Source organism: Perca fluviatilis, chromosome 23, assembly GCF_010015445.1.
Source record: "Perca fluviatilis chromosome 23, GENO_Pfluv_1.0, whole genome shotgun sequence".
Classification (NCBI taxonomy): domain Eukaryota; kingdom Metazoa; phylum Chordata; class Actinopteri; order Perciformes; family Percidae; genus Perca; species Perca fluviatilis.
In genome coordinates this window covers 21,856,642-21,870,203 of record NC_053134.1, presented here as the reverse complement: position 1 = coordinate 21,870,203, position 13,562 = coordinate 21,856,642, and the positions used below count along the sequence as shown (strand labels likewise).

The 13,562-nt window shown below is 40.8% G+C and overlaps 1 pseudogene; it reads right to left on the bottom strand.

Moving 5' to 3' along the window:
* Window positions 1-6,378: 6,378 nt before the first annotated feature.
* On the bottom strand, window positions 6,379-12,107 carry LOC120553087 (annotated as a pseudogene).
* Between the last annotated feature and the right edge of the window lie 1,455 nt (window positions 12,108-13,562).

Here is a 13,562-nt window from a genome sequence, read left to right as displayed (position 1 = left end):
GTACAGCAATATGCCAGGAACAAACACAAACAGATGGAAGTGCAGTTTAGAAGAACAGATACTGTGAGGGAAAATATATCACAAAAATATATTGTTCTTAAATGGGCCTTCAGCATAATGAGTACTTTTTCAGTTTTGTACATTAAGTATATTTTGATGCCAATACCTGACTTACATCAAGTTTTCAATGCATGGTTTTTTAAACCGATCATATCTTTTTAACTGTATGTAAATCTAATCGATAAAGTATCCGGTAACTACAGTCGAGTAAATGTAATGAAGTACAAAAGACAATATTTCCCTGAGAAAGTGGAGCAGAAGTAGGAAGTAGCATAAAATGGGCGATGTTCTAAGTAAAATACAACTACGTTAACAGTATACACATGACATTTACCGTAAATATTAGAAGTTAATGACAACATTTGGTTGATTCATGATGTAATAAAACGTTTAATAGATTTTTTTAAGCGTATCATGTGTCTTAGCTCAGCAAAGAATCCTTAGGAGAGATCACAGTGATGAAATTGAGTGTGATCTGAATGTTATCTTGCTGGTTTGCAGAAAATGTTGTTCAGTTTGCTTGACTATTAATCACCTCCTTGTGCTCCATTTTGGTTGATTGAGCAGTGTTATGGAGTGAGAGATAAAGGAGTGTTTATATATATAAAATGTATGGCAAAAAATATTCCCCAAAATTATGCATATGCCTATTTTTGAAAAGTAAGTGATGTAGTACAATCAACAGAACACTAATTTTGTGTGAGGTAAGTTTAGGGACACAACTCTATTTCATTATTAAAATATAAAAAGTTTTTGGCAAAAAATATTCCCCAAAATTATGATTATGCTTATTTTTGAAAGGTAAGTGCTGTAGTTCAACCAGCGGGGGACTTCTACGTGTGGAGTAGTTTTGGAGACATGACACTCTGTAATTATGACATATTAAATTTGTTTTGGTTAAAAAATATTCCCCCAAATTAGGCATATGCCTGTTATTGAAAAGTATGTGCTGTAGTATAACCAGCAGAGGTATGTGAGATAAGTTTAGAGACACCACTCTTTTTAATTATTAAAATATTAAATGTTTTTAGCAAAAACATATTCTCCAAAATTATGAATATGCTTATAAGTGCTGTAGTACTATTAGCAGGAGTCAAGTTATAATTGAGGTAAGTTTGGAGACAATACCTTATTTAATCATGAAATTAATAAATATTGTTTTATCTCTTTTCGGTGTTGTAGTTTGTAGACGGTCCCTAAGCACTCATCTGCCGTCTCACCGCCGGCTGCTCGTAGAGACCAATGTTATTTCTCCAGGTTGGAGGACGGCTCGCTTTGAAGAATATGAGATTGTAGCTCATTGTTTACCTTACTACGGTAGGAAAGATGCGTCGTTTGTGATTTAATAACATTTCGCTGTAGAGTAATTGATCCCGGAAGTTTAAATCTGTGAATATCTTTACCTAACTTTACCAAAGTTGAGCACTGAGCAGCGCTTGCTCTGGCTGTCTTGAGCCTGCGCGTGTAAGGTGCGCGTTTGGTCAATGTTTTCTTTCATTCCAACTTCGGGTCTGTCAGTCACAGTGAAAACCGGGGACAGGTCACCGTAACCGGCGACTGTCCCCGAAAGCCGGGGACGTCTGGTCGCCCTAGTCTAAGGTAATTAGGAGCAAACATGCGAGTCTCCGGCAGAGCTTCGCCATTCTTCTGGATGGAGCAGAATACATGCAGGACCACATTCACAGCTAAAATGGACAACAGTTAGAGTTGCTTTGATTTCCGGTTTTACCGGTCCGTCCGGTGGATGATTTTGTTTATGATCAATTTTTTATTATATTTATTATATTATTTATTAAAATATTTTTTAAACATACAGAACATACAAACACAATTGAACAAGAATAACAACCCATTTGTCATTTGGATGATGTTTGAAGAAACAAGACATATTGGCAATTTAACAATTTATTCATTTCACAAACATGAGCCTCAGTAGCGTGTGGAAGAACCATACACAGCCACAACAGCCTGGCCCTTCCTCCTCATGCTGGTGGTCAACAGCCTGGACACACACTGCTGTAGGATGGCATCCCATTCTTCAACCAGCATTTGTTGCAAGTCAGCCAACGTGGTTGTGTTGGTCACTCTGGCACGAACAGCACGCCCAAGCTGATCCCACAAGTGTTCAATGGGGTTGAGGTCAGGACTGCTGGGAGGCCATTCCATCCTCTCCACTCCACATTCCGAAGGTCTCTGATAAACCCCGGCCTGTGGGGGCGAGCGTTGTCATCTTGGAGGATAGAGTTCAGTCCCAGACTGTGGAGATATGGGATTGCCACTGGTTGCAGAATCTCATCTCTATATCTCTCTGCATTGAGATTGCCTCCAATGATGACAAGCCTCGTTTTTCCAGTGAGGGAGATGCTGCCCCACACCATCACACTGCCTCCACCAAAAGGTGTTACTCTAACAGTGCAGCAATCAGCATAGCGTTCTCCGCATCTTCTCCCCACTTTGACCCTTTGATCCAAGTGCCGTAGGCAGAATCATCCAATCCACCAAACAAGTCAATGGCAGAATAAGCTGTTTGGCAATGGCAGAGAAGATTTGGCAAATATTTCATGGGCGCAACCCACATACTCAGCGCTGCTGCTCATCCCACAAATGCATGTTCCTTACAAATGGGGCACCATTTGAAAGGGAACTAAACAGGCTTTCCAATGGTATAACATGTATTGCCAAAAAGCATTGTTACCACAGATAAATAATCTACCAAACACAAATTTCCTTACTTTTTGTGCTAAGTTTACATTCTAAACTTCCTTAAAAATGTTTCCAATTTTATCCAAAGGTGATGCCATCCGTGGTGCCTATTAGGGCATCGACCAGAATGGCTATGGCTTCAGCACCACCGATCGCGACAATGACGGCTGCTCCCCGTGCATCTTTGGTGACATCGCTGAAACGAAATGTGCCAATTCAGACGGCGGCGGTTGGTGGTACAGCGCGCGTGGCTCTGCCAGTCTGAACGGCGACTGGCATCCTGCAGGTGATCACATCGGCTGGGCGTCAGGCCTCTACTGGCATACCTGGAAGAATCCTGCGCCTTACTCCTTGAAGGCCACCAGAATGATGATCAAGTCTGTCTGAGAGGAGCCACATTACTAGCTTTTGTTGTAACACAGCATTACATTTTAGCCATTTCAAAAATGACTCTTTAATATGCAAATCAATTTGTTTTTCGTTTTAAATACTGGTGGTACTAACACTTCCAGGGTGTTTCTGCCTTAGGAGATTGATTCTTCTTTATATTATTCTATATTTCTTTATGCCAGGAAGACATGTTAAATAGTCTATGAGGTCACCACTGAGGTGTCCCTTAAATAACAAAAACATTCAAATGAAAACTGATGGACGCCCATTATTTGATTTACAGGCATCCCTAAAAGTCTTGTATTCTTACAATTGGTTCCTACATTAATCAACCAAACATCTGAACTTTATATAAATCTATATTTTTAAAACTTTTATTATTACTGTGTTATTTTTGGTGTACATTTGCTGAGGATTTTGATAGAATTAATAAATGAAAGTCCACAAATAGTGCACAGTTTGTACACCAGTTTCATTATTCATTGCAATAACTAACTTTAGACTTTCATTGAGGTGTTTGGGTTCTGCCACAAAGGTTTACCTATTTTGGGTATTAACCATACTAATAACATAATAGCATCTATTATGCTGTACTAGAAATACCTGACCCCAGACTACTCTTTAAAATCAAAGGGAATAGTTTTCTCAATGCTTTTTAAATGTTCAAGTAATATTTAACCTTTAAGTTGAATGAAAAAAAAAATACACAAAACACAAATTAAAACCTTTTAGCCTAACCAAAAAAAATAAACAAAATGTACACTGAAAATAATATTACACAAAATTATTTTGACCAAAGTTGATAAAACAATAGTTTGAAAGTTGTGTAACACTGAATTGGCAGTACCAAAATATTTGAACACAAAACCTCAAATTTATTTGGCCACACACGCGCGCGCGCACACACGCACACATGCACGCACGCGCACACACACACACACACACACACACACACACACACACACACACACACACACACACACACACACACACACACACACACACACACACACAGTGTCTCAACCATAGATAAATAATGTGTAGAACAGGTCTTAACTCACAAGTCAGGGTCAGTCCAGGAGAGACAGCTCAAGGTCCGAAACATGAAACCAGGCGGCAGCGACGGCAAAAATCCTCATTAGCAGGAACCAAGGGGGTGAGCGAGTGTCTGGCAAGCGTAGCTCCTATGGCGCCATTTTGATGCTAATAAGTGCTTATATATATTTCTAAATAAAACCAAAGCCATGCTTTTATTTGTGCACTTCTTGAGCTGCACCTGATATTCTTATTGCAGCATTTTAGGTATTTAAAATATTTAGCTCCATTCACCCCCCGTTAGTATCCCATTGACTGCCAATCATTTTGGCGTCACTTTGACAGCGAATAACTTTACATCTGAAGCGTTTAAAGACTCTATTTGTCCATTGTTTCTAAAGAAATACGACAATGTATAAAAGGCTCCATTACCTTGTACCTCACGTTATGGCTCCGTAGCAGACGCTTTTGTAAAAATAGGCTAATGATTGTATCATAACCACGCAACTTACTGTTGCATAGTACCGTATAGTACAGGAGAAGCTCGCAGGCAGTTTCGACTTACATTAGCTGTTTAATTTTAATTACTAATGTTAACTAGTCTGTTAGTTAGCAATAATTAGCCTGTGCCTATGTTATCTCCTTACATATACCTACGCTCTCCGTCTCTGCAAGATTGGGAATGATTGAGATTTTTCTTGGCACAGCTACCAGAAGATTTATGCTGCGTTCATGCCACCTCGGAATAACAGACACTGCCCCCCTGGTTACGTTGTTTTTCCGACTGGCAGCGTTCACATGGTCGGGATGCGTGTTCTTCTTCTTCTGTTATATTGGCGTTTGGCATAACAACTTTTTGCATGACTGCCACCAACGGTTGGCCGTAGCCGAGAGCATCAATTGTGTGAAAACATGGAGGCCACAATAACAAAAGATTTGCTGCTGTTTTCTTATACGAGCATCCAAACAGCACATCGCTTTTCTCGTATTCTCCCAATATACTCGAATTACGCCGAAAATGAAACTAACTATCTGTGATTTGTAGCTACACAGGTAGCTAGGATTGAAGGGACAGTTGCAGCTAACGAAAGCCCTAATCTTCACAAATATTCATTAATTTGAAATCGGACACCGTTGTTGTCTTTAAAAGACATTTAGCTAGATGTTGTATACGTGGCGTGACGAAATTGAAACTGTAAATATACTCGAATTACGCCGAAAATGAAGCTAACTATCTGTGATTTGTAGCCACAAATCTCTAACAAAGCTCTATCAATGAGTCTCGCGGACAAGCATCGTTTATTTCCCCAATCGTTTGTTTAAATAACTCAACACATTATAATTACACACATTAAAAGATTAACTGGAACTGTGGTAAGAGATTGCTTGCGTAACAAGCTCGCTGACCGCGCTATCACTCACATACACGGGCCATTTAGCTAGCAGGAAGAGGGGAGTTGCAGGCCCTGGAGCTCTGTCAGGGCAGCAGTTTGGTTGTCCATTAGCGCAAAAAACAGTGACTTTGCGCGGGTATGGAGTGCTGTGGGCTGCCATGACGGAGCTCCAAGTACCTCATAGCAGGCCGGGGTCTGTGAAGGAAGGCAGGCCGGGCGGCGAGGCAGCAACACAGGCAGCACCGGCCGCTGAACTCCGACACAGTCTTACCAAATTTGCAATTGGCCATAAATTTTCCTAAAACGGCCCATATTTGAGCTTTATATAGTTGATTTCTCGCTAAAAAAAGTCTCAGAAGTGAATTTAATAACGAAATACCCCGATAAACAATGTATAACTTTGCAGTGTCTGAAATATGAGACCTGCTGTCGAGTCTCCCATGTGTTTCTATGTAGTTTGCTCAAACCAATCAGCACATAGCTCATTCTGAATATTCATGAGCATACCATATTTGGTATATCTTGTTCCAAATAGAGCCATATTCACAGGGTAGTTAAGGGCCTAATAAAATAGCTTTCGGGCAATTTTCAGCCCAACCAATGTCACATACCCTATTAGGAGACCTTAAAGGAACACGCCGACTTATTGGGAATTTAGCTTATTCACCGTAACCCCCAGAGTTAGACAAGTCGATACATACCCTTCTCATCTCCGTGCGTGCTGTAACGCTGTCTGACGGCTCCAGCATTAGCTTAGCCTAGCACAGATCCTGCAGGTGAATGGTTCCAGTAATCCTACTGCTCCCAATTGTGACAAAAGTGACAAAATATTTACATTTTTGCATTTTTACATCTTTGTTTTTGGACAAAAAAAACCCCCAAGATATACAGTGTTTTCTGCATTTCCTGAAATGCTGCTTGACAATCCCAACACATGGGGCAAGTAATGAGGTTGTACAGTATGTGTTAATTGTGATCATTCAGCAGTGGTTATTTGTAATACCCAACCCTAATATGGCTTGGAACTGCAACAAACACGCATCTAGCCACCGTTTTTAGGGCATATGTAGGACAAGAGAAGGTCCATCATAGTCTTAATAATGGGAGGTTGTGGGTGGAGGCTGTGTGGCAGGTGGTGGGCAAGAACCATCTCCCAGGCATCGATCAGATGAACTTTCAGTCCTTTGAACACTGCTCTGAGCACCTTATCACGCTGCAGCGAGTACCAGTCGCTGTTGGTTATTGTCTCATAAAGCATCAAGGCTTTGGGGTTGGCGGTCCGGATGATGACCACCGTGCCTGGAGCCCTGTCCAGCAGCCGCACCACCGCCCTGCGGATGGTCTGCAGTCGCCGGATGTAGATCTCCGTGGGAAAAGTGCTGAAATGAGACCAGATGCCGAAAACTACGACAGTATTGGTGCCTCCGGTTAAGCCATCAATTTCATTGGCAATGTAGCGAAGCTCGCTGGTTGGGACTTTGGGAAAACGGATAGGAGGACCGTGGCAGCGGAACGTCACCAAGATGTTGTTTGCATAGTCCAATGCCATGAAAGGTCCAACTTGCTTCAGGCTGTGCAGGTTAAACTCTTTAAGATCTAAAAGTATTACAGAGGGAACAGATTCAGCTTCAGTGTCAACAAAATCAGCCAGAAATCCCTGTGAATCAGTTACCTGGCAGTGCTGCGTTGAGGTATTCAAACCACTGCCTGATGGTGGAGTCTCCATACATGTGGACCTCCTTGCCTTTCAGACACTGACTGATGGTGGAGTTGTTAAATTGGCGAATTGTGGTGCCACCTAGTGCTCGCCACACACCCTGGTAGTAATAACCAGAGGGTCCAGACTTCACACTGCTGCTCTTCACCTCTGATTGGCCTGAGAGGAAGTTAAAGGGTAAGGGTAAGTTTTTTGTTATCGACAAATCCAATGAAAAGACCAAAACCAAGGTAGAAAGTGATTGTATGAGCATTTACGGACTATCCTTATTCCTGAGAGACTAATCAGTCGATCTTGTCTTCGACTTACAGTACGTGTCCATATACGGATGAGATCACCCAGCTACCCAGCATTGCACACAAGTGGGCTTTCCACCAATTTCTCTTCAATGACCACTGACTGCAAAGGAAACAGTCTACACCCTCCTACAACCGCGATGGCTGCAGCTGATTGGACGAACGCGCCACGTGGGCTGTCTGCTCCCGGATTTCAAAATGGAATACAATCTTTTATTTTACGGAAATAGTTCACCGAAACGTGTTTCAGATCGACAAAGGTCAGTTTAAAAGAGTTCCGACAGCTTTTGAGAGGCGCTCCTCATTTGCATAAAGTTGGCTGGATTCAAATTTATGCAAATGAGGAGCCGTCAACTCGACACCCAGCTTTTCCAAAGTCCCTGTGACGCTATAGAATGCATTGCACGGCTGCTCCCATAGAAATGAATGGGAAGCTTTGAAATGATGCTGACAAGGGACACACACCGTTTCCTCAAATTCATTAGTCATTTTTTAATGCTTTTTTATGAGTATATATCTGCTAGGCTAATGATAAGATTTAAAGTGGTGCTTTTGCATGATTATTTGTAGAGAATTACTTTTAGAGATCTATCGGAAAAAAATTTACTGGATTAGTCGAAAAGAATCCTCTACATGAAAATTGGTACACTTTTTCCACGTTTTACTTTCATTGTTTATAGCACATTCTTTAGTAATGGCAGTAGTAAAACTGTACCTTTCTTTTTTGGCAACACGGTGACATTGGCTGGTCCTGAAGCCTGTAGGTAGACTTTCAAGTTGACACCACTGAAGAAGAGCACACAATAATAATATATCTCTTATATACACACTACAACATTAACAACATACAGACAAGAAAGGAAGACAAACATTTGAAATCATGTCATGAAGGTCAAACCAAAAAAAATCAAGCACTACAATGTGAAAATCTGCATTTAAGTTAATCTATCATTACACAAAACTCTGTAGAAAAATACATTTTGTAAGTTAAAGCTGCACTTATTAATATTTTTCATTTAAGCAATGGGTTCAAAGACCATGTGTAATGTGTCACTCGCAGTGAGGAATCCGCAGATAATGATCACCTGACTTTGCAATTCCTCTCAACTTTATAGAGTGCTGTAGCATCTTTCATCTCATCGTTTTAGTTTTACGGCCGGCAACTTGACTGTTTTGGTCGAGTCTCCCCCTAGAAGCAGCAGGTAGCTTTTTTATCAAATTAACTCTGATTTAACAATTGTGCACTATCTACCACCAAACAGCAGACAGACAAAGTAAGCAACTAGCAGGTGAACACAGCGGAGCATTTAGAAGCTAAAGAGGCAGATATGCCCCCTAAAGAGTTGTGGAGCACTAATGGAACGTGTCCACTGTGGTGTTTTTTTCATGGCAGGGATCGCCCCACTTTCCAGCATTGGAAGCTTAATGGGCTTTTTCACTAGCTAACATTCTCTTCAATGATCACTGACAAGCTAAGAAATCAGGCTCCACCCTCCTACCACCCAGATGGTTGCACCTGGCTTGCTACACCCGGATTTCAAAAACAGACCAACATGGCGGCTCATTTGGAAAGTTTTTTCTTATTTTACAAACACAGTTCACCGAAATGTCTTTCTGAAAACATCTTATGCGAGAAATAAGCTATGCAGTTGCTGAAAGGTCAACTTAAAAGATTTCCGTGAGTTTTTGAGAGGCGGCGAGTCGAGCTGGACGTCCCTGATTTTGCATAAAGAAGCCTCTAAAGCCGCTGCAATGCTACCAGAATGCATTGCGCGGCTGCTCACGTAGAAAATGAATGGGCAGCGTGGAAATGATGCTTGGCAGTGTACACGTACCATGAAAGGGTGAATGAATATTGTTCTTGGTAGCCATTAACACAACTCCAAAGGAATACTTTGTTGCTCCACATCTACTGGATGTAAATAACCACTGTTTGCTAAGGCTTTAGCCAACTTAATGTTTCTCAAAAGACAAATCTCAAATAAGATGTATACATTGACAATAAACCATAAATTAATAACTGAATTACACTGAATAATACTCGCCAATGTTCTTAATGAAAGTCAACTAGTATGATTCAGACTGATTAGTTTGATTTGTCCTTAGATTTAATCTTAACTGCTGGTAATCACAACTTCAGTGTCAGTCCTGTGTCTCAGCTCCCTCACCTTTGAAAGAGCTTCTTCTCGTTGGCCCTGAGGTTTTGTTTGTATTTTCCCATTGCGTGGTTGATCCTGGCATCACAGCTCAGCTTCTTTGGCTTGTAGCAGAACCAAGGCTCGCCTGTACGGAGGTCAGTGTAGTTGCACAGCGGCTGCTTTGTTGGACGTAGGCAGACGTTACAGATTGTAGTTTCAGAGAATGAGGCTGAGCGGAAGAGGCTCTTAAAGTAAATCCTGTCAGGCTGTTCGCTGGTCAGCCTGTTCAGCACTGTGACAGCTTCACTAGAGTGAACCAGCGTCACCTGATTGAATAGAGAACCAGAGTTTTACTAAAAATTTACTGTTGGTGGCTGGAAATGCTTTTGTCTGAAATGAAAAGTCCCACTGTTTCCAAAAGGTCTAAGAATTTTAAGTGGAAAACTGCCATAGTTATTACAAACTGCACATGTGCCGTGCTAGAAGTGAAAGTTAATAGGCGAGTGGGAAACAACAACAAACTTCCAGCTAGACGCTGAAAATGTCAAGTTTTGAAGAAACAGGCCTGCTTGGTTCTTTCGGTGAATGATTGTAAAGTTTTACACAGAATATGTTTACAACATTTCCTCTCTAACTGGGACGTTTTGGGACCGATTGGTGGGATTGCTATGGATGAAGTACACATGGCGATACACTGGTGAGCCAATTACATTTAACCATGTATCCAGCTAATTTATATAGCTCACATTAGTGAGTTGTGTTCAACAGTTAACCCTCCCCAGCTCCGCCCTTTTGTCCAAATATGGTCACTTCTGGCTCTAAAATACCAAATGGCAACAACCAAAAATTCCTGACTTTAAAACGGCAGTTCATAAACCAATGGGTGATGCCACCAATGCTGCGTCCATTATTTTTACAGTCCATAGTTAAAGATAAAATAAAGAATAAATATTAAATATGTCTACAATATAACCACATTTAAAATGATAGTTTTTAGCATTACCTCAACCTGCGCGTCTCCTTCCCAGAGTAAAGGGAATACAGCAGAGTAGCTGCCATTCAGATGATCCACCACATGCCGAACCACACCTGCACCAAGCTTCTGGTTGTGCAGTCGGGCGAGTAAGAAGTCCCCTCCAGACTTCTTGGGACGGCCCTGGAAATCAGACATATTGATCTTAACCTCCAGCTGATCCTTTTTTTTTTTTCCTACGTCCCCCCGGTCCTCCCTCCCTCCCTTGGGAGAATGGTGAAAGAGCTGTGAGCTGGATCACTGGTCTTCTCCAGGGAAAGAGGAGCTGGCAATAGTGAAGTTTCAGGCCAAGCAATGGAGTCCAGTAGGAGGCGTTCCTCCAGAGCGTCCTTAGGAGACAGTGGCTGGAAGGTGCAGAAGCCGCGATCCACGTCAGGCACAGTGGAAACTCTCGGGACAATGATGGTGGTGGAGTTCACTTTATGCTGAATCTGGCAGGTGGTCTAGAAAGAGATGGTGACAAAGATACATCCATCAAATTTGCCTCTCATGTACACACACATTCATACACTGATGTGAGCTCTGCTGGAGTACAAAACTCCACCGATAAAAAAAAAAAAAAAACATATTTACCTCTCATTGCTTCAGTACCCAGCTGTTTTGGGGCATCTCTTGGCTTTTATACATTTATTAAGATTTATGTCTTCAGTAAAAACAAATAGGAACCAGTAGGTTTTTTTGGTCTTTTTTGGTAATGCATGGTTCTGTTGCATTGCTAGCAAAGCATGGACAAGTTTGTGAAAGGAGTGCCAGGTCAACGTGAAGCAGAGGATGAAGCCACACCAAACACCACAACTACCAAAACAAACACAAGAAAACACGTAGTGGTGACCACAATTCAATCTAAGGAGCCGAGGGGTCTGATGTTTGAGGGGAAAATGAAATATTAATATTAAACATTTCAAACAGGATCCACCCTATAAACAGTCCCACCAAAACCAAGTTCTCACCTCCAGAACTTCCATGTTATGTAACACAATGATGGAGACAGCCGCAGCCAGAAAGAAGAAGATGGCAATGTACTCCCTTCTGATACAAGCTCTGGTATCCATGGTGGTCTTCATCTATGGCTGCAGCATAGCACTATGACCGCTTCCTCTGGTACTGGATTAAAATAAAACCCACAAACAAACAACATGCTAAAACTTGAACTCAATTGTGAAATGATCTTTATATAAATAGTGTGACATGTCCAGCTTTCAATCATTAGGGCTAAACTAAATCCAGTCACCCAGGTAATTCCTTTGATTGATCAGCCATCGGCCAAGCCACAACCAATAGCCTCTCCGAGGCTGTTTTCAATTTCATTATATATATCCAGCACAACTTCACCTTCTTCCAAGGTGCACTTAGAACAGGAAAAAGTCTGAGAGTTAACACTTAGAGAATAATGTATTGTTAGCTCAACAAGTTCTAGCTTGTACTCTTCATCAGGATCATCAGAAAACACATTTGAAAATGTAAAAGACAACCAATCATATAGATCCACTCACATATCAGCCAATGGGGCACACATAGATGGGATGGATAGATGGTCATGTGGTTTCAGGCCAATCACATTCCCAAACTGGCAGAGAGGTGAGGGGAGTGTCCAATAAATACATGGGTGACACCATTTTGTCCATAGACAAGAGAAGGGCATGGGTTTTAACCTAAAATGTGCCTATTTAGTGTGGAACACTTAGATGGTTTGCCCCGTGCTTATAGTCTAATCACTGTCAGGTCTACTGAGGTCTTACAGGTTTAGGTTCTGATCTAAAGGACTAATGGATCATTTGTTTGTAAATCCCATTACATCCCAATCAATCAATCAATGTGCGTTTACATTGAAATAGACAAATAGTACAGCAATATGCCAGGAACAAACACAAACAGATGGAAGTGCAGTTTAGAAGAACAGATACTGTGAGGGAAAATATATCACAAAAATATATTGTTCTTAAATGGGCCTTCAGCATAATGAGTACTTTTTCAGTTTTGTACATTAAGTATATTTTGATGCCAATACCTGACTTACATCAAGTTTTCAATGCATGGTTTTTTAAACCGATCATATCTTTTTAACTGTATGTAAATCTAATCGATAAAGTATCCGGTAACTACAGTCGAGTAAATGTAATGAAGTACAAAAGACAATATTTCCCTCTGAAAGTGGAGCAGAAGTAGGAAGTAGCATAAAATGGACGTGTTCTAAGTAAAATACAACTACGTTAACAGTATACACATGACATTTACCGTAAATATTAGAAGTTAATGACAACATTTGGTTGATTCATGATGTAATAAAACGTTTAATAGATTTTTTTAAGCGTATCATGTGTCTTAGCTCAGCAAAGAATCCTTAGGAGAGATCACAGTGATGAAATTGAGTGTGATCTGAATGTTATCTTGCTGGTTTGCAGAAAATGTTGTTCAGTTTGCTTGACTATTAATCACCTCCTTGTGCTCCATTTTGGTTGATTGAGCAGTGTTATGGAGTGAGAGATAAAGGAGTGTTTATATATATAAAATGTATGGCAAAAAATATTCCCCAAAATTATGCATATGCCTATTTTTGAAAAGTAAGTGATGTAGTACAATCAACAGAACACTAATTTTGTGTGAGGTAAGTTTAGGGACACAACTCTATTTCATTATTAAAATATAAAAAGTTTTTGGCAAAAAATATTCCCCAAAATTATGATTATGCTTATTTTTGAAAGGTAAGTGCTGTAGTTCAACCAGCGGGGGACTTCTACATGTGGAGTAGTTTTGGAGACATGACACTCTGTAATTATGACATAATATTAAATTTGT